Genomic DNA, 21,768 nt, shown 5'->3' on the forward strand with positions numbered 1-21,768 from the left:
AGGAGCCAGACACTCCTAAATTGAGCTGATACTTGACAAATCTGCCGGACCAAGTGACAGACACTGTGGAGGGGGAGAGTTAATAGGCTTCTCTTTATCTCCTTTACAAGAAACAGAGAACACAAACAGGGCTGCTTGGGACAAATAAAGATTGTGTACGCGCACAGAGAGCCCCCAAATGGCCCGAAAATGGCCCGACCTGTCATTTGGAATAAATGACTTTGGAGACCCGAATCCAAATCCCCATTCAGCCATGAAACTAGCTGGGTGGCTCTGGGCCAGTCACTTCTCTCTCAGGGTTGTTGTGAGGAGAAACCTAAGTATGTAGTACACCGCTCTGGGCTCCTTGGAGGAAGAGCGGGGTATAAAATGTATAAATAAATAAATAAATAAATAAAGAAGCTTCCCGCTGAAAATAAGAGCATCTCCTTCTCTGCTTGTTTCCAGGAAGAATCTCAAGACCCTCCTGTTCTTTCAGGCTTTTAATTAGAATTAATTTTGATAATTTTACTATATTGTTTTTTGTCATATATTTTAATTTGTGACTTTTAAATATGTAAACCGCCTAGAGATATGCATATCAGGCGGTATAAACATATGATTGATTGATTGATTGATAGATAGATTTGGGTGGCAGATGGGCCCATGGAAGAAGCTTTCGCCGCCTCCACCACCATTCCCACCTCGGTTTCCCCTCTCCGTCACCAGCACCATGGCCCACCAGCCACATTCCCCACCTCAGTCTCCCTTCTCTGCTTTCCACGCCACTGGAGCATCGCGCCCCGCCAGCCGCATCTCCACCGCTGCCATCCCACCCACTGTGGCTGCTTGCTATCTGTGTCTCCTCCTCCAGGCACAGGCCCCCATTTTCACTGGTTGCGGCTGTGGCGGGGCTCGCCATATACAGCCTAAGCCTTTACACACACACATAAATGTATGACCCATCTCGCCTAGTCCTGCCTTCTTGACCGGGAGCAGCTACCCAGGTTCTCAGACAGAGGTCTTTCCCCATCTTGTCCCTACAGGACCACATAACAGGAGATTCTGGGAATTAAACCCAGGACCTTGAACGTGTGTTCTACACCACTGAGCTCTGCTCCTTCTCCTAGTTTATCTCCCTTCAGTGGGGAAAACAAAAGGGCAGGGGGTTGTACCCTGTACCCACTTTTCATTCAAGCTCCCCTCGCTGCCTAACACACACTCAAACAGCTTTAAAGAACAGCCCTACCTGGAAAAACTGTGAAGGGGATTCCCAAAGTCATTAAGTTACCAAGTAAGGCAGCTGCAAAGTCATTCAAATGTCATTACAAATCTGCAGTTGAGCATTTTCAGTCTCAAAGAGTTAACTTCTAGAGATCTTCACACTGCATTTCTTGCTGGAGGGCCGGCTGCCTCAGCCAAATATTAATTGCAGCCACAAGGTCTCCAAAACAAGCAAACAAACAAACCACACACAAAACTACTACAAATATTTATAGCATCTTTATAATTATAAATATAGTTATATTTATACAAGCCACCGAATGACCTTAGCCAACAAAAACCTTAGGGGTGGACAACCCTACCTGATGGGGACATTGAGCTGAGCTTGGTGACTTGTCGTTGTTGAGCATAGTGTCTGGACTGAGCTGGGGGGGGGAAGCAGAACCAGGAAATAACTTTCTCTGCCTAATTTCTTTCTTATGGTAAGAGTGAGAGAGAGCTACGTTGCAAAAAGGACAGAGGGAAAGACCTAGAGCAGGCCTGCTTGTCTTCAGCTCTCCTGTAGATCTTGGCCTACAACTCCCATAATCCCTGGCTACTGGCCACTGTGGCTGGGGATTATGGGAGTTGTAGTCCAAAAACAGCTGGGGGGGCCAAAGTTGAGCAGGCCTGACCTAGATAGAGGAAAGGAGATAGAAGAAGACGCTGCAGAAAGGCCTGTGAGGCTTCAGCAGGATCCCAGAACTGGAGCAGGAGAGCACTGGCAGCAAACTGATAACTGCAAAGGGTTCAAGCACCTGGTACGACGACGCCAATTGGGTCCTTTTCATAGGCATTGCCAGGAAAGGCAGGGAACAAGAGGGCCTGTTACACTATAGCGTTTACAATCCTGCACAAGCCACACAACTTGTGGCAACACTGATAAACTAATCATGGGGTTGGGTGTGGGGTACTGAAGGCACTCCTTGCCCAGGGCATTATTTCTCCCAGGGACAGCCTTGGATGTAGATGTCAAAAAGCATGAGACACAAGAGGGAACCTTGTGACATCCCACAACCAAAGGCCATAGAGTGCATTAGCGGTCTCCCAAACCTCCTTCTGGGATCAACCTTCTAAGAATGACTGGAACCTCTGAAGAACAATGCCCCATCCCTACAAGGCAAACCTGAAGGATACCATGGTCAATGTTATCAGAACTACCACTTCACGATACTAAACTTCTCAGTGGCAAATCTACCATGCCTAAGTGAACAATGAGATGTAGTGAGGCCAGATGAAAAAGGACTGTCACCCTAGTCGTGCTCCCATGCCTTTAACAGTAGGACACACACAAATTCCCCACTCTTATCTCCATGTTGAGGAAAGATCCATATGCTTAATTTCTGTCTATCGCGCTGTTGTTAAAAAGCAATCTTGCAAACAAACAAACAAATGTTATTAGCCCCTCACCCACCCTTCCAAAAAACCACCAGCCCAGAAATATTTATCTGAGCAATATTTATCTGAGCAGGGAAGAATCAATACTTCCTATTATTTATTTATTTAGTAGACCGCCCCAAACGTCCGTCTCTGGGCAGTTATCAAATTTATCAAAGTTTCCATATTTGATTGTTCAAAGGAAATTCTTACTTGCCACAGGCCTGTCTTGATACCAGATCTCACTTGTTGCCACAAGAAGAGACTCACAAAAAGAGGTGCTCACATGCGGTCCCCAGATACTGTTCCTCAATCAAAAGAACAAAAGGATTATGTGGGCCACTACCACTCAATCTCTGTATGTACCAACCAAGAAGTGAGCTCAGCTATACAATGTCTACTACATGACTGTAATAGTGGCAGGAGAAATGCATGCACACTATAAAGTTATGACATCAAACCCATACCACTAACAGATGACCAACATTTTGATACAGTATTGCTTTGTACTCCTTTAGACCTACAGGACACAACCTCATTCTAGCCCTACATCTTCCGTACTGATTTCATTAAACTTCCAAGCAGTTTTAAATGTTCTTATATGTTCTCTAACAGCAGCCAAAACTATGACTACTTCAATATACTGACACCAGAGTTCTTACAGACAAGAGCAATGGAGGTTTCAAAACTGCAACCATTGATTACCGCAGGGTTCTACTCTGTCCCCTACTTTTTAGAGTTTCTAATTTGGGGGATGAATTTATTTATTTATTTATTTGTTTGTTTGATTGATTTTTATGCCGCCTTCCAAAATTGGCTCAATTTACAAATTGGGCGGTTTACAAATAAAACAGAAAATTAAAATCAATTAAAAATTAAAAGGTATAAAATACCATAAAACAGTTAAACAATAAAACAGTTTAAAAACCCTGAAAAACAGGTACACTTAAAACCCTTTACAACAATTTAAAAACCCTGGAAGGCCAGGCCAAACAGATAGGTCTTTAGGGCTCTCCTAAAAACCAATAAAGAGTTCAAATTACGGATTTCTGCCGGGAGTCCTTTCTACAGTCCAGGAGTGGCTACAGAGAAGGCCCACCTCTGAGTCGCCACCAGACATACTGGGTAACTGGAGACGGACCTCCTCAGATTACCTTAACGTGTGGTGGGGATCATACAGAAGAAGGCACTCTCTAAGGTAATTGACAAAAGTTGTCAATAAGAACATGTAGACTTATAAGTCTACATGTTCTGTGATTAAACCTCTCATTTGTCTTTCTCCAAACATAGGAAGCTACTTACTAAATCATCATCTGAAGTTGACTTTATTTCAAAAACAGATAACCAGTGGCATTCTGTTTTTGGAGAACTTAGCTCAAGTTTCTGTACTAAGGAATGTTAAGGCAGGGCTTGACAAATCCCAGGTTCCAAGGAATCTAGAAATTTAGGCAGAGGCAAAGTTGTTTTTTTAAATCTTCATTTGTCACAAGCAGCCCTTTTTCTGTTCTAAGTATGTCACTTGTAAGAGAAGCCCATTTACCTTCCTTTCCACAATGTCCGGGACTATGGCTGGTAATCTTGTCAAGTGTCTATTGTCTGGCTCCTACATCCAAAGAAAATTTGTCAAGGCCTATGTTAAGGGACTTAACATTTCATACTAAGATCATTCATTACCTGTTCAGCTCTGCTAGGCAGAGTTGAAGAAACCTCCACAGGGGCTAGACACATTTCAAACTGCCTTTCAGGCAGGCTATGTGGTGGAGACTGCCTTGGTCAGCCTGATGGATGATCCTCAACTGGGAATTGACATAGGGAGTGTAACTCTGTTGGTCCTTTTGGATCTCTCGGCAGCTTTCAATGCTATTGACCACAGTATCCTCCTGGAAAGTCTGGGGGGCACTGGGGGTGGGAGGGACTGCTTTGCTGTGGTTCTGCTCCTACCTCTCAGGCAGATTCCAGATGGTGTCTCTTGGAGACTGTTGTTCTTCAAAATCTGAACTTTCCTATGGTGTCCCTCAGGGCTCCATATTGTCTCCGATGTTGTTTAACATCTACATGAAACCGCTGGGAAAGATCATCAGGAGATTTGGTGCAGGGTGATATCAGTATGTTGATGACACCCAAATTTATTTCTCCATGTCAACATCATCAGGAGAAGGTATAATCTACCTAAATGCCTGCCTGGAAGCAGTAATGGGCTGGATAAGGGATAACAAACAGAAGCTGAATCCAAATAAGATGGAGGTACTTATTGTACTGGGTCAGAACTCGGGAGACGATTTTGATCTGCCGGTTCTGGATGGGGTCACGCTCCCTCGGAAGGAACAGGAACGCAGTCTGGGGAGCTTCTGGATCTGAATCTCTCCCTGGTATCCCAGGTTGAGGCGGTGGCCAGAGGTGCTTTTTATTGGCTTCGGCTGATATGCCATCTGCATACATTTCTTGAGATGAACAGCCTCAAAACGGTAGTACATAGGCTGGAAACCTCTAGGCTGGATTACTGTAATGTGCTCTATGTGGGGCTGCCTTTATATGTAGTCCAAAAACTGCAGTTGGTTCAAAATGCGGCAGCCAGGTTGGTCTCTGGGTCATCTAGGAGAGACCATATTACTCCTGTGTTGAAAGAACTACACTGGCTGCCGATACATTTGCAGGCAAAATACAAGGTGAGGGTTATTACCTATAAAGCCCTAAAAAGCTGAGGTCCTGGGTATTTGATAACATCTTCTTCGCCATGAGCCCCACCGCCTGTTAAGATCATCTGGAGAGGTTCGTCTGCGGATGCCGCCAACCCATCTGGCAGCTACTTGGGAACGGGCCTTCTCCATTGCTGCGCCTGGACTTTGGAATGCACTCCCTGTTGAGATCAGAGCCTCCTCATCTCTGGCAACTTTTAAAAAGGCACTGAAGACGCATTTATTCATCCTTATTAATTACGAGAAGACAAAGGTCTTAATGTTTGCCAGGAAACCCACCATGTATAAATGGCAAATTAATGGGGTTAGTGTAGCACAGACAATGCAGTATAAAAACTTGGGGGTCATCTTCCAGGCTACAGGTAGCTGGAAAGAGCAAACTAACTCCATTGTAACAAATGCACAGAGATCAACTATTGCAATTTTGAGATTTTTCTTCTCCTCGGGGGGTAGATATGTTCCAGCTGCCATTAAGGTCTTTCAAACTAAGGTGATTGTACAGCTTCTTTATGGCTCCCAGATTTAGTGGCTTTCGACCACTTGAGAGGGTCCAATCTAAATTTAGAGGGCTATTTTCTCAACCCACTCTTGTGTGTCTAATGCAAAGTTGCGTCTGGAAGTGGGCCTGTTAAGTTTGGAGATCTGTGCCTGGACCTATACCTTCAACTTCTGGTTGACGCTGATCTATTTTCCTTCTGGCCTAGCTCCCTTAATTTTTAAGGATGAATATCCCTCTGATTGGATGAATCTAATAACCGAAAAGTTAAAATTATTTGGGTTATTGATGGACTATCTGCTCCCTTTTGGTTATGACAACGCCAAGGTGATCCTCAAGCTGTGTATCATTGATATGGAACACCAAGTTGATCTAAGCAGGACAAGTTTTGGAGCTGTTAAATCTTTACAAAAACCAGCCAAATATTTGTATAACCTGACAAACCTAATGCACAAAAGTGCCCCGATACTGGCTCGGCTGGATGTACTGCCCTCTACAGTAATTAATGGAGGGAAGGTTCAGGAGAGCCCACAATCTGGTGAGGTTGTGCCCCTGTGGGAATGGGGATGTTGAGACAGTTGGCCATGTGTTCCTTTACTGCTCTTTTTCTTGTGATCTCCGTTTTAGTTATATTACCCCTTTTGTTTTAAGATATCCAAATAACTCTGATGAGTTTTACATAAATTTACTTCTTTCTGACATTCACACCGCTGTTTTGCAACAGGTAGTACGGCTGCAATTAAGATCTGCACATGGTGTGTTGGTAATGGTTAATTTAGGTCTAGAGGTTGTCTCACCTTCTTTTATTCTTCTGTAATAGCTTCTATATATGTATTCTTATATATCTGTATTAATATTTACTCTTAAGGTTTTTTTAATCTGGGTCTTAGTTGTAATCTGTTTTTCTGGTCAAAGATCGTAATAAGCTGTTAACTATCAGCTACGCCAATTTCTGGAGGAAGATGACCTTAAAACAATGGTACACATGATGTTAATCTCCAGGCTTGACTACTGTAATGCACCCTATGTGGGGCTGCCTTTGTATGTAGTCCAAAAACTACAGCTGGTGCAGAATGCAGCAGCCAGACTGGTCTCCGAGATAACCCGAAGGGACCATATAAGCTGCAATGCACATTTTCTTACACCAGAACATGCTCAAGGAAAGCTAGAAATTTTTTTCTGGTATTCTTAGAAGAAATTCTGAATAAGATACTTTCCACTGACGTGCACATACCACATTCTGCATGGACAGATCTGCCACTTAAATTAGCTGAATGAACTATTATTTACACCAGAACATAATCAGGGGAAGCTGGAAACGTGGTTTTTTTAAAAAAGAAGAAATTATTAATACTTCCCATTAGCCTGCACATGCCTTAGCTGCTGCAGAAGCAGGCTGCTACAGGATGGCCACAAGCAGGCCTGCTCAGCCTCAGCAACCCCCAGCTGTGCACAACAGGAGTTCAGTGGGTAGGCTGTGAGCAGGCCACAGGCTGGCCACAGCTACCCTCAGAGTCACCTGCTTGGCCGCCCACTGCAAGCCAGCAGCGTGGCCCCCTGGTGTGGAGGACTGGACTTCTGCCCAGAAGTCTGGTCCAAATGGTGCCACTGGAACCGCACTAGCTGCCGATATGTTTCTGAGCAAAATACAAAGTGCTGGTTATTACATATAAATCCCTGAACAGCTTGAATCCAGGTTATTTAAGAGAGTGCCTTCTTTATCGTGAACCCTCCCCACCTATTAAGATCATCTGGGGAGGTCCAGTTACAGATACCACCAGCTTGTTTGGTGGCTACTCAGAACCAGGTCTTCTCTGTGGCTGCTCTGGGGCTCTAGAACACACTCCATGTTAAAATCAAAGTTTCTCCATCTCTAGTTTTTTTTAAAAGACCCTTAAGAAGCACCCTTCCTCTCAGGCTTTTAATTAATTTTTAATTGGTTTTATATAATAATTGTTTTAATAATGTTATTCTGTTTTTATATTGTATTTTAACTTATGTACACCACCTAGGGAGGCATATGTCATATTTGACATGTTTCAAATATGCAGGGCTGCAGAAGTCCACCTGTATATTCATCTGAGACAAGCGAAAAATGTTCCCCAAGTAGAAAAATCAGAGCCGAGCGCCCCTCCTTGCGTACACATCCAGCACCTTATCCCTGCCGCCTTTCCCCTCCCGCCGCCACCTTATCCCTGCCCCAGGGCCCGCGCAGCTCCTTCCTCCAGCCCTCTGACCTTCCTTCCTTCTATCTGCCCGGCTGCACTGCTCCTTCCTTGCCCCTCCTCCCATCTTGCACTGAAGTGTCAAAGCACCAGCCAGCTTCCTTCCCCACAACATTCACAAATAGCATTGTGCCTCCCTCCCTCCAGCCATCTAATCGGTAGCATCCAAAGTGCCGGCCAGCTTCCTTCTTCCCCTCGAGTCGCTCCTTCCTTTCCCCTCATCCCCCACTGCACACTGAAGCACCAGTCAGCTTCCTTGTTTCCCCCACTGCCACCAGTATTTATTTCCCCCTCTTCCATCCCTTTCCCCAGAATCTCTCTCACTCTCACTTACTCTCATCAAGCCTGCCACATCACCTTCCCCCCACTCTTTCCCTCCCTCCCTCATCAAGCCTCCTCATCCCCTTTCTCTTTCTCTTGTCTCCCACACTTGTACGGTTCGGTTCGTGGTGAAGGATAAAAAGTGTGTGGATCCATTGGAATGCTGGCAATTGTACTCCTCCTCCTGCATCCTCATGGCAGACTCTTCAACACAGAAAGTGCTAGCCCAGGAGATGAAGAGGGGAAAGAAAGCAGAGAGAGGAGGAAGTCAAAGTCAGTAGATGGAGGGAGAAAGAAGGGAGGGAGGGTGTGAGAGAAAGAAAGTGGAGGAGGAGGAGGAAGAGGAAGAAAGAAGGGTTAGTGGAGGGTAACGGATGAGGGAAGAGGGGTTCTGCTTTCCTTGGGATAGTGGACATAACTCCTAAAAGTTTAAAATCTGTTGAGAACAATAACAGTTAAAATATGATGGTTATGTTCAGAATTACTTCTTAAATTTAAAAAAAAAATTATTTCCCTGAGCATATTCTGGTGATTGGGAAGGATATACAGAATTTCTTCCAAAAACTATCCAAGAATAATTTAAAATTTTCCTGAGCATATAATGGAGTAAAGAGTAGTGCATTCTGGTATCTGCAGCTCTGTGGGAAGCATGTTTAGAATTTTGTCTAAAAGTACCACCCCACCCCAAAAAATCCACCTTTCCCTGAGCATATTCTGGAGCAAAGTGTAGGGCATTCAACTAATATATTTGACAGGATTGTCCATGCAAAAGCTGGTCTGCTGGTCTTGTGGTAGCGAGCATGACTTGTCCCCTTAGCTAAGCAGGGTCTACCCTGGTTGCATATGAATGGGAGACTAGAAGTGTGAGGACTGTCAAATATTCCCCTCGGGGGGTGGAGCCGCTCTGGGAAATGCAGAAAGTTTCAAGTTCCCTCCCTGTCTTCTCCAAGATAGGGTTGAGAGAGATTCCTACCTGCAACCATGGAGAAGCCGCTGTCAGGCTGTGAAGACAATACTGAGCTAGATAGACCAATGGTCTGACTCAGTATATGGCAGCTTTCGATCTTCCTATGTACATAAAACATGATGTTGGGTCATTTTATAAGAAGTCTTGAGAAACATAATAATTATGCATGTGTATGCATGTATAATCATCACTGATTGTATTTATACAATGTGGCAGACTGGTGTAACTTCTTTTCAATAGCAAGTGTACTGCCATAGCTCGAGGAGTCATCAGAGATCTGACTAGTAAAAAAATTTTCCGGCTGGTGAACTGATCCAACATTTCTGCACCCCTAGAAATATGATGAATCCATAAATAAATAGCAGTATTTAAACAGCTAATGTAACAAAAGCAACCACTTCTACAACACCCCCAGCAATTCACCAATCAAAACATTTCCTGACAAAACCTCCATATTTTCCAGAAATGAAAGGCACCAATCAACACATAGCAATGATAGCAATGCAAAGATAACACGATATAACCCAGTGGTTCCCAAACTGGGAGCCTCCAGAAGTTGCTGAACTATAACTCCCATCAGCCCCAGCTACAATTTATTGTGGCTGGGGATTATGGAAGCAGTAGTTCAGTAACATCTGGAGGCTCCCAGTTTGGGAACCACTGATATAAGCCATTCCATAACCATGATGTATACTCCCATATACAACATACAATCAGGCTGCCAGGAAAAACTCACAGCATCCCCACCATCACAGATTTCCACAGCTGAGGAGACAGAAGGCTTACACATAGGACCATAGGCAACTGCTTCCTAGGAGAGGGGTTAAAGTCCTTTCACGATACCAATGCTTTCCCAAAGACAATAGTCACATAACTGCACCGAAACGGTCTGTACTGGTATTTGTGTAAAGGGGAATGTTTTGCAAGGGTAGGGAATGGGAGCCAGGTACACTAAAGAGCAAGGTCACAGTAAGCAAGACCGGCCAACATTCAGATTAATGTCACACTAGTGCAACAGCGTTTTCCAATGTGTGAGTGGTGGGCCACAGTTTTCAGCAATCACCCCTTCCTGCTGCAGTCTTCGGCCTCCTGAAAATATGTCCCTGAGGATCCCCAGCCCTCAGCGACCTGTTTTCAGGAAACACCACTGGCTGTACATGAAAGGGGGCATCACTGGAAACTGCTCAGCCCACTGCGGAAAGGAAAACACTCTTGCACCAGCATTGCACTGACATGGATGCCTGCCACTATGGCCAGGGTAGTAGCTCAATGAGCTACCATACAAAATTGCAAGGGATTGCAAACACGCTGGAGGAGAGACTAAAAATTCAAAAATATTGCTATGAGCCAAGAAATAGAAAGGGACCAAATGAAATTCAACAAGGTCAAAAGTAAAGTCTTACACAGAGGAAGGACTCCAAGTGCACAAGTATAAAACTGGGGAAGATAATAATTGATGAGACAACAGCCATTCAAGAAAGATTTCGAAGCAATGGTAAAATGACACTAGGCTGTGGCCCAGTGCCATTTCAGATTGTATCAACAGGAAGATTGATACCAACCCTGGCATCCATATCTTGAAGCACTGAGTTCTGTTCCAAACACAGTTTAAGAAGAATGTCAACAAGAGCTTCAGCAATTGTGAAAGCTGAATACAAACCCAATGGCAGCAGTCTAAAAGACCTGGATACATCAGCCCAAAGAGTAGGTTAAAAAGGGACATGCTGTACTGACATTAAAAAAGAAGCTCAAAGAATGGGAAGTCAGGATAGAGCAAAAGGCAATGCCTTTGAAGTACATCAGCCTTGAAAACAGCCACTTGTGGCCACCCATGGAGAGCAAGAATTGGCAAGGGAAGGGAACCTTTACAGATGTTGGTTCTTTCACAACAAATGCTTCAGTCTTAAGCACATTTGCCTGAAAGTAAGCCCTATTGAACACAGTGAGGGTATTCACACACGGAGCCTGATCCCAGTGCTACCCTGCACCAAGCCTGAGTTTTTTACCCAGGCCTGCTCAACTGAGCACCCCTCACAGCTGTTTTTGAACTACAACTCCCATCATTCCCAGCCACAGTGGCCAACAGTCAGGAATTATGGGAGTTGTAGGCCAACATCCGCAGGAGGGCCAAAGTTGAGCAGCCCTGTTTTAACCCGACATTTAGACGAGGTTAAGTGAACCTATGGTATGCTTAACCTCGGCTGGCCGTCATCCTAGTGATAGCCTCCTGATTTAACAGTTCCCCCCCAGCGCGGCCCCATTTCCGGCAGCAAGCTGGGGGGAGGGAGGAGCAGCTGCACAGAGAGCGGCGGCTGCTCTAACAAGAGCAGCCGCCACACTTGTGCCCCAGGGCACCCTGGGATGCGGGAATGGGGAGGTTTTCCTGCTCCCAGCATCTCCCTCTGTGTCACTGCTGCTCATGTGGGCACACGGTGTAGAGGACAGTGGTTGCTTGTCTGTTGGGGAAGGCAGGCAAGCTCCTGTCTTCCCTGCAGCTCACCCGCCCACCCCAGCAAGGTCATGTGCATGACCTCATTTTAAGCAAGTATACTGGGCTGTAACACAGATACAAGTGGCCAGGTAAAGATTTGTGAACTGATTAATTTTCTTGACATAGAGCCTTTCCAGATGTGAGTAAAGTTCAGGCTTTTCAAAAGCTTCTGCACAAGTTTCTATCTCACTCACGTTCCAGCCTCTTTCACAGAAAGCTGTAGGCTCTCCTGCTTCCTCACAGCACATTTTGACTCTGTGGCCACAACCCGAGCAGAGCACTCACAGGATTTTGACAGCACCACCTGCTGGCCAGTGCTTGCAAACAGGGTTTGCAAGTGCTGGCCAGCAGGTGGCGCTGTCAAAATCCCATGAGCTCCATGCTGTGTGAGTGGCCACAGAATCAAATCGCGCTGCAAGGGAGCATGAGAACTTAAGAGCTTTCTACTTAAAAGTCTGGACTGTGAGTGAGCTGTCAGTGACTGACCTGGAGAAGGATCTTTGGGGTTGTGGTGAATAGCTCATTGAAAATGCTGACTCAGTGCACAGTAGCTATGAAAAGGGCAATTCCATGCTAGGGATTATGAGGAAGGAGCCGGAAAATACAGCTGTTAATATTATAATGCCCTTATAAAAATCTATGATGCAACCACATTTGGAGGATTGTGTGCAGTTCTGGTCACTATATCTTAAGAAGGATATCCCCACCCTGGCTGCCTCGTTCTGCCTCATTTTGCCCACTGCCACATTAACCCTAAGCACACAGGCTGGTTATTAACTCAGTCGGGGAACTGGGCAAACAACCTGCATGGCTGGCATTAACTCCGTGATGGGCAAAATGAGGCAGAGCAAGGCAGCTGGGGAGAGGAGAGTGCACATGAGCCACACCTGCAGCTGGTTTACCACCAGCACCCACCTCACTCGTACGGGTCGGTCCTGTTATACAACTGGGAAAGGTGCAGAAGAGGGCAACCGAAACCATCAGGGGTCTAAAGCACCTTCCTTACCAAGAACGCCCCACTGCTGCCACTCCATATCTCCCTCCTCTCCCCTGGCAACATAAACATACTGGGTGATGTGAGTGTGCTCTGATTGCCTTGTCTCTACTCAGCATTATTAGCTGGTTTCAAAATGACGTATTTATTTTTCTATTGAAATATAATCATGTTTTTATTTTTAATCCGTATCACGTGCCCCCGGCCACCTGGGGCTAGAGTTTCTCATAGCCAAAGGGGGCGACTGGTCACTTCCCCAGAGCCCCCTTATCCAAGTCCCAGGGCTCACACCAACAGATGACCTCCTCGGTAAAAGGCCCCCCATCACTGGCCGGTCTGTCCTTATATAGGACAGCCTGGGCTAGTCTCACAAAATTTCAGGCCGAGCCAAGATCTCAACCGGAGATCCTGCGAAAGTCCCCAGGGACCACACAAGACTTCACAATCACCCGAAATGGCAGGCAATCTTCCCTGCCCAGGTCACAATGGCCCCATATCCACTGCGACAGCAGCGCCACCTCCACAAAGGTGGGATGCCAGGCAAAGCACATGATGCACCACCCGGGCACATCTCGATCTTGGGGTAAGTATGGCCCCATCCCCTTCCCCGTCTCCCACCATATCCCGACAATCACTTTCATAGTTTCAGCAACCTCTCTCTCTCTCTCTCTCTTAATTTGAAGTAATAAGTTTTGAGGGTTTGATTGTTTTCATTCTTTAAATTTAAAAAAATAGTATTTTTAAAAGACAGAGAAGTCTGGGGTCCCCTCCCCCCACTCAGATCTGCTTCCTATGGTATTGATTAAAACTGCTTTATGATCATGGGTTCACCATTAATATTAGCTCTCAAAGTACCAGTAGAAAATAATCAGAATTCACAGATATCAACCATCTCGCTAGCTCCTCCGCCGCCGCCGCCACTTTGGTGGCGCGTCCCCTACACTCACCCTGGGCAGCTCCTGCCACCCTCGCTGATGCTCCTACCACGCTCAGCTCTCCTGCTGCCTTCAGCATCGCTTGCCAGTGGCTCTCCAGGCCTCTCAGAAGCAGGAAGGCCCCATTCATGTCTGTAGAAACGAACGGGGCCTTTTCCACTTCTGAGAGGCCAAAGAGCGACTGGAAAATGGCAGCGAGGGCAGCAAGAGCTGCAGTGTGTAGGGGCAGGCTAGTGAGATGGCCCCAGATGGCACTCATTTGAGCATTTTGACTCATGTGGGGCACTCTTACAAATGTTTACCACTTATGTGAATCCCTGTTTATGTTCTTGTTGATAAGACATGTTTGCCGTAGTACTGATGAGTTTCGGTGCATTATTATATACTAGTAAAGGGGTTGCAAGCATTCCTCCTGTACCACAAAATGACCACACACTCTCCTTTAACTCTTTGCTAGTTGAGCACCAGAAGAGCTGTTTTGTTCTGAGCATGTAATAAGTGTTGCTGCCGGGAATCCCTAAAAGGACAAGTTCTAGGAGATTGAATGAGACAGACAAAGGTAAGCAGTACAAAATTTTTCATGTTTTTCCATTTCTTAAGCGGGTTTCGTGGAAATCTGACACAGACAGTGAACTGAAACATTATAACTTGTTTGTTTCTTCATCATTCTGTAAAAGTCCAGACTTAGTCTGGAAAAGCACCCGAAAAGATTGCCAAAGTTTGTCAGAAGGCATCATTTCCCATGCATTTCCAACGGGAGAAATTTTCAGCATTTCTGAAAAATTAATGAATTTTTCTAGGGTTTTTTAATTTTCTGCTAGTGTGGGCGAGATCTGGAATCTACCTGTAAAAGGAGGGGTGGAAGATGTCTATATAAAATGTAGTGGCTCAATGTGCATCCAACTGATGCCTGTTCTTGCTTATCCAGTTAAGAAGACCCTTAGCTGGACTGGAACCCATTATCTTTCCTTTGCACCTTGCTGAATTATTAAAACACATATCCCCCTATACCACAACTGAGAACGTATTTGTTTTCTTATTTTTAAAAGCTCCACACGGACAAATCCATGCATGTGTACACATGCATGCACACACACCCAAATACCCTAAACAAAACTGCAAATATTGAGATCACTTCAACTCAGGGCCGGTGCAAGGTACTGCTGTGCCTGAGGCAAAGTGTAAAATGCTATCTTATCCCACATCTCCGGTGGGGGACAGGATCCTTTCAAAACCAACTCTTGCAAGCTTTTTAAGTGCATGGGGAGCAGGGAGGATGGAAGGTTGTTAACAGCCTCCTCGTCTCTCTTCATGCTTCTTGCAAGCTTTGCAAGGAGCGTGAGGAGAGGTGCTCCTTGAAAAGTTTGCAAGGGTTAGATCAGTCCCAAAGAGCGGCTCTGATATCAACAGCAGGGGACACCAATAAATTGCCACCTGAGGTCAATGCCTTGCCTCATGAAAGGGCTGTCTCTGCTTCAAATATTAATGGAACTTGAAATTCTAAAAAATCCAACACCATTAACCACAGTTTGGCAACACAGACAATCATCCCACCATATCGAAAATGCAGAGAATTCTTACCACTTGGAACACAACCCCTCACTATACAGCAAAATACACCACATGTAAAGAAATACACCACACATAGTAATATAGATAGCAAAGTAATCTAGTGATAGAAAATGTGAATATATGAGTAAGTAAGTAATAATTTATTATGGTCAGTGACCAGTCAACATACACACCAAAATACAAATCAGCATAAAACAAAACAAAATCAACTCAGTAAAACTAAATAACAAAGCACCAAGGTATACAAAAATCTCAGTTACAGCTACTCAGTTGTTTGTTAAGATATATATATATGATAAAGCTGTTAACCTGTACTGATAGGCAGACCTTAGGCCTGCAGGATCTACTTTGGCTTTTACTAGGCTCCCAAGTCCACCAGCCAGAGTCAAGTGCAAAATAGTGGCCCAGTTCAGACATAATGGTAAACTACAGTTTACTGCTATATGAATGAGCCTCTACAAACAAGGGGTCCTTCCCCCAATCTTCCTTTCCCTTGAACATGAGGTTTCAAACCTCCATTTTTATTTCCACAACCATAGTTTATGTTGCATATGAACTCAGAACTGTGGTTTGTTGGAACTATAGCTAATGAAAACAAACTACAATCAAATTGTAGTTTGATATCCTGGTTCATCAGCAATCCACAATTCTCCAAGTTCATACATCACACACAACTGCAGCTTGCTCTAAAGTTAGGTGGAAGCTTTAAATCTCCTCTTCTCACGTGCAGAAGGTTGGGGGGAGAAGAGTATGCAAGTGGGTTGCGCTTGGCCCCTGGGGCAGAAGACTATACCAGACCTACCCATCCCAACTCCCAGGCTACCAGGCAGAGGAAATGGAATTCCCAATCTCTGGGAGTGAACAAACTCATCATCAAACAATTGGGAACTGCAATGACAACTCTTTTCTCTCTCAAAGGCCTCCCACATACATTTCTCCCATAGGCTCCCTCCTACCAGGGCCTTTGGAAGCAAGCCTATATACCCGTGGAGAGGGTGGATGAAGCTGTCACATGGGTCTCTTGCAAACTGGTGCCAGGGGCGGAGCCACCATTGGGTGAACAGGTTCAAAGAACTTGGGCCACGCCCAATCAGGGGCCACAAGCACGGACCCAGACACGCCCCTGTGTCTGACGTCAGACGCGGGGGTGTTACTTTGAGCCGAAATTTGCCGAGATGCGTTGGCAGCATGGCCAGAGCGACTCTCCAGGGAGCAGCAGCAGCAGTGGGGAGGCGGCGGGGACTGCTGCTTGTTGCTTGTAGCAGACGCACCGCCTTGGCGGAGAAGCACCAGAACAGCAGCAGCAGCCCGCAGGGTGGCAGTCTCCTCGGGAGAAGCAGGCTGGCGTGGCTCGGAAGTCCAGTGAATAAGTGGCGGTGGAGGGATGTTTGGGGGGAGGGCAGAGAGAGGCAAGCAGGCTGGGCACCCACACGGCCCATCTCCAATTCAAACGGGCTGTGCGGCCCCAGGGAGACCAGGCCCCCGTGTCCGACGTCAGACACGGGGGGCGGGGCCAAGGGACCACAGCAGTGGCCGCACACAGGCCGCTGACAGCCTGGTTCTACTCCTGACTGGTGCAGTGGCTCCTTCTCTCATACTTCCCTTCAGACAATGGGAGTGTCTCTCGGGCTCCGCAATGACACAGGGGCCTGGGAGATGCTCCTATTAAACTATGGGGAGTGCCCAGCTGCAGAAGAGGCAGCGGCCGTGCAACTTGATCAGCCAGCACTATTGCCAGCACAAAGGAGTCAGCCAGGTGGGAGGGGGCCATCAGGCCTAAGCCCAACTTGGTCCACTCATGACGCTGGCCCTACATGTGAGTCTATGGCTTGTAGAGGCCCGCAACTTTGGCCCTCCAGCTATTTTTGGACTACAACTCCATCATCTCCAGTCACAATGGCCAATAGTCAGGGATGATGGGAGTTGCAGTCCAGCTGAGGGCCAAGGTTGTGCAGTGCAGATGTAGAATTAAACCATGGTTTGGCATTACATCTTCACCGGGTCACTATTTTGCACCTGGTTGCAGTTGGTGGACTTTGGAATTCACAGAGCTGGTGGCTCAAAGTGGTGCACATTTAGAATTAAGGAATAGGGTGCCTCTAATCACATGCTCATCCCAGGAATTTTTCAGTACCAGAACTGAGTTCACAGTCCTTTCACACAAAAATCCACTCCTATTCCCCCCACCGCAAGCTTTCTTTATGTCAGCATTCTAATCTGGAATACAAAAAAACATGTTGCAGCTAGTGTTAAACAACTGGGAGTCAGAAACTCTTAGCGATCTACTATACCATCCAGATATCTATAAGTAGATTCCAATCTACCTTCTGCTCATCCCTGCATTAGAAAACAGCGAGGCTGTTCTAACGTGCAGGCTAAGGAAGCCCAGCCCAGTTTTGCCTGTGCGTGAGAAACGCCAGGAATCACGTGGCTCCCAGTGGCAGCAAATCTACAAAAGAGCCCCGGCTGTTAGCCTGGGTTAAGAGTGCAAATGCACCATTAGCCCAGGCTAACTGATCGTGTGACGGTGCCATGTGACTCCATGCGGCACTCACACACCAGGAGCCTCCAAGCCAGCGTACGCGCACCATGCATTATGGGAGTGCGGAAGGCCTCCTAGCCCCGAAACCTCCCTGCTGCTGGCAGAAGCCGGCGATCATCTGGACAGGTGATCCGCCCACCCGCCCAGCAATAAGGAGAGGATCGTCTGCGGGGGAGGTAGGCTTTTCGAGGCTTCCTCCCCTCGCCCCCTCAAGCCTTTCTCACAGATTGTGAGAAAGGGCTCAGTGAGTTTGCCCAGACACCACAAGAATCAGTTCATCGTAAGATCTGCCTTCTTCAGATATTCTAAAACAAAGGGACGCTGTATTGCACACAGCAGCCAGAGAGTACACCTCAAGCCCTGCTTCCATAAAGACACACTCAGAAGCCCCACCAGCCTCCTGCCCATGCTTACAGCATTTGTCTGAAGAGACCAGTGCTGTAACCATAGGCAGTTTCTTTCCATAACCGGAAGGCTGGGTCACTTGTCTCTTCACATGAACGCTGTGAGTGTGGATAGTGGGCAAGTGGGGCGTCTGAGTGTGTCAGTGTGGGAGCAGTGCTTGCTTCTTCTCTTAATGACATTATTTATTTATTTATTATTATTATTATTATTATTATTAATATCCCAATCTTCCTCCAAGGAGCCCAGAGCAGTGTACTACATTCTTAGGTTTCTCCTCACAACAACAACCCTGTGAAGTAGGCTAGGCTGAGAGAGAAGTGACTGGCCCAGAGTCACCCAGCTAGTTTCATGGCTGAATGGGGATTTGAACTCGGGTCTCCCCGGTCCTAGTCCAGCACTCTAACCACTACACCATGCTGGCCCTCTGAAGAGGGTTCTGGTCTTTCTGCTAAGTAAGCATGCAATCCAAACCGCCACAAATTACTAAATCAGTTCCCTCAAGGAATGGTCAGTCAACACTTTTCCTTCTGACACAACCCTCTACTTACTGATATAGTTAACAGAAATGACCAGTCTCTTCTTGAGTCAGACCGAGAGGGCTTTAGAACACAGTAAGGAGGTGCACACGAGCAGCCCTACCCAGGCTAACGCAGCCTACCCGGGTAGGTTTGCTTGTGTGGACCACCAGGATTAGTCCCAATCCTGGTGCTCTTCACTGGGGTAGCCCAGCTTTTGTACCTGGGCTTATAAATGAGGTAGAAGGGCACGGACACGCTCTTCCAACCCACCCCCTGGTTCTGTGGATGCTTGGGCTACCTGCAGCCCAGAAAGCTGGGCAGTCCACAGAGCTGGGCAGCAGTGGGGAGTGCTCAGCAGCAGGGATATCCCCCAATGCACCACACTCCTGCCACAGCGCATTGTGGGATGCTGGAGGTCTTCCTCCTCTGGCTCCCGGCTCTGCCACTCACGGGGGCACTGCTCTTGTGCTGCACGAGCGGCACAGCCTACCGCAATTGTGTGCAGGGAGGCAGGTCCCGTTGGTCACGCGGACAGCCTTAGTGTCTGAAATACATCTCAAATGAATTTGGGGAATTTCATGGATGATCATCATAACACTCATGTGTCATTCAAATCTAATCTTAGGCACGGACTCATGGAGTAGTCTTTGTAAGAGCTACAGCCAAGCTAGGCAAGTTGTAGGAGATCAGTGACTGGATTGTACAAGCGTCTTTTTCTTGCTTGATAGCAGCCACAGGGGACTTCTAGTCTGATCAGGGAAACAGCGCTGCAGGAGGTGGTCTTTAACCTACAGATTAGGAGCCCCCTCTCCAAGCTGATATGAAGTGAAGAAAAAGACATTGAGAGATCCAGATCTCCTGTGTCACATGTAGTTTAGCCCTCAACCTCCATCACCATCTGTTAAACAGAAGTAGTAACGATTGACCTGACAGTCTTTTAAAATGAATATTTTTTAAAAAAAAACAAGCCTCAGACAATTAACTATTATTAATGTTTTAATGGTTTTTATATTGTGAACTGCCCAGGGACTTTTTTATATTTAGTACAAATGTACTAAATAAAATAAATAAATAAATTCTGTATAAAGTAAATGATAAAGTATGTCAATACATTAAAATAATAAATGCATGTGAATTACAGTATAGAAGCATAGCATGGAAGCATGCATATGAATGAAACCAACTGGTCTGCATATCAGAGAAAGAGTTAGCAAGAATCCAGTCCCTTGTTAACAATATTCCTGAATTTTACTTTCACTGACTCCACTTCCAATAATTTCTATTTACTATGAATTAACATCAGATTGCCTTCAATCTACAAAGTTAAGTATGAACACATGCTTCACTTTACAAGTAAAACTTAGAATATGACAGTGCAGAATTTAAGACAGAATTCGGATATGGTATAGTGAACATTTACAGAAAGCCTGAAGCACCACTCACTTTCTGCATGGCTACCATCAAATTTCAGACTGGAAATTCCTTTCAACAAAGACGTATCCATTTTTGTAGTTTATGCTGCAAAAAGCCACGCACATAGAGACAGTACTGAAATAGCTGACTGATCCATGGTCGCACTGCAATACATCTCAAATGGAGAATTGAAGATGCCAAGATTCAAGTCAAGCTTATGTAAACCAACTGTGAATTGTAGGGTTGGAAAGGGGCCTGAAGGTTAGCTAGTATAATCCTACACATCTGTGCCTGACACTCCTAACTGGCCCTTATAATATTAATTTTAGCACACAAGTGGCAAACAGGTGGTAGTAAGGTACACAGAAGTGTCTGCAGGCTCCTTTTCCTTGCTTCTCCCCTCAAATTATCTTCCCACCCACTTGCTCCCTACTGCTAAGGAAGTGGTAAGGACCCGTGTTCAGGTAGGAGAACCTCTCTTACTCCAGTCAGGAGGAGAGCTGGTCTCGTGGTAGCATACATGAATTGTCCCCTTTGCTAAGCAGGGTCCGCCCTAGTTGCATTTGAATGGGAGACTAGAAGTGTGAGCACTGCAAGATATTCCCCTTAGGGGATGGGGCCACTCTGGGAAGAGCACCCGCATACTTGCATGCAGAAGGCTCCAAGTCCCCTCCCTGGCATCTCCAAGATAGGGCTGAGAGAGATCCCTGCCTGCAACCTTGGAGAAGCCGCTGCCTGTCTGTGTAGACAATCCTGAGCTAGATGGACCAATGGTCTGATTTGGTATATGTCAGCTCCCTATGTTCCTAAGATAGTTCTTGGAGAAGCTGGTGTGCTTCTGCCCTGATTAGGGTTACCAATGGTCTCTTAATGGCAGGGATGTCTTTATTTCAGCCCCAAATTGTCCCTTACAAGATGCCATTTGTCCCTTATTTTCAGCTAGTGGGAAGAACCTATGGCTTAGATCAAACCAGTTATTTTCACTAAAATAATTAATGAGCACCAACTCTTTTCCCTTCTTCCTCCCTACCAGAGTACTCTGACGTTCTGAAGGGCTGCAGGCGTAAGATTCCTAACAGTCCCATATTGGGGACATCAACAAAAACATTAACATTAACAGCTATCAATGATTGACTACCTTAGCATTATCCAGGTATCTGGATCATGAAAATCATGCAGGCGATGACTACTAGATAGTGCTCATGTGGGAAACCTATTTTTAATGGCTAACAATGCTTCTCTTAATGGAAAACAAATTTACATCACACCCAGTTGGGCTAATAATGGTTATATCAATAAGCAGAGGAGAAGCAACTGAAGTTGTAACTTATACTGTAGTTTAAGCTGAAAGTGGTAGAAACACACAAAGTACTCAGGCTCCCAATGACTCCCGTATCATCCCTGCCTCATGTCCCTTATTGGGGCAGTGAGATGTTGGCAACCCTAGCCCTGATCCTAGGCTCTATGAAAGAGTTTTTCCACTTGCACTCCGAAAGCCAAAGCACGCTTGACACCAAAGCCATGTGTGAATGCAACTGCTACAATATCTCACTGCATAAGTGCACAGGACTGAG

General features: G+C 45.9%; 1 protein-coding gene and 1 long non-coding RNA gene across 13 annotated transcripts in view; one reads left to right on the forward strand and one right to left on the reverse strand.

Annotated features, from left to right (window-relative positions):
* Positions 1-21,768, reverse strand: part of RBPMS (RNA binding protein, mRNA processing factor) — a 207,368-nt gene that overhangs the window by 183,091 nt on the left and 2,509 nt on the right. Inside the window, exon 1 of one of the 11 annotated variants that reach the window (XR_008315423.1) lies at positions 12,010-12,084. The exons of 8 other annotated variants lie outside the window; for them this stretch is intronic. The gene's annotated coding sequence lies outside the window, so the exon portion shown is untranslated. Of the gene's footprint in view, positions 1-737; positions 986-1,565; positions 1,689-12,009; positions 12,085-21,768 lie in introns of those variants that run through there. 2 more of the 11 variants (XR_008315424.1, XR_008315426.1) reach the window with 2 other exon arrangements.
* The window catches only part of LOC128343271 (uncharacterized), a 42,015-nt gene that overhangs the window by 181 nt on the left and 20,066 nt on the right, over positions 1-21,768 (forward strand). For both annotated transcript variants that reach the window (XR_008315431.1, XR_008315432.1), the window contains exon 2: positions 14,202-14,303. This is a non-coding gene — a long non-coding RNA (uncharacterized LOC128343271). The remainder of the gene's footprint in view (positions 1-14,201; positions 14,304-21,768) is intronic.

Source organism: Hemicordylus capensis, chromosome 2 (assembly GCF_027244095.1).
Source record: "Hemicordylus capensis ecotype Gifberg chromosome 2, rHemCap1.1.pri, whole genome shotgun sequence".
Taxonomy (NCBI): domain Eukaryota; kingdom Metazoa; phylum Chordata; class Lepidosauria; order Squamata; family Cordylidae; genus Hemicordylus; species Hemicordylus capensis.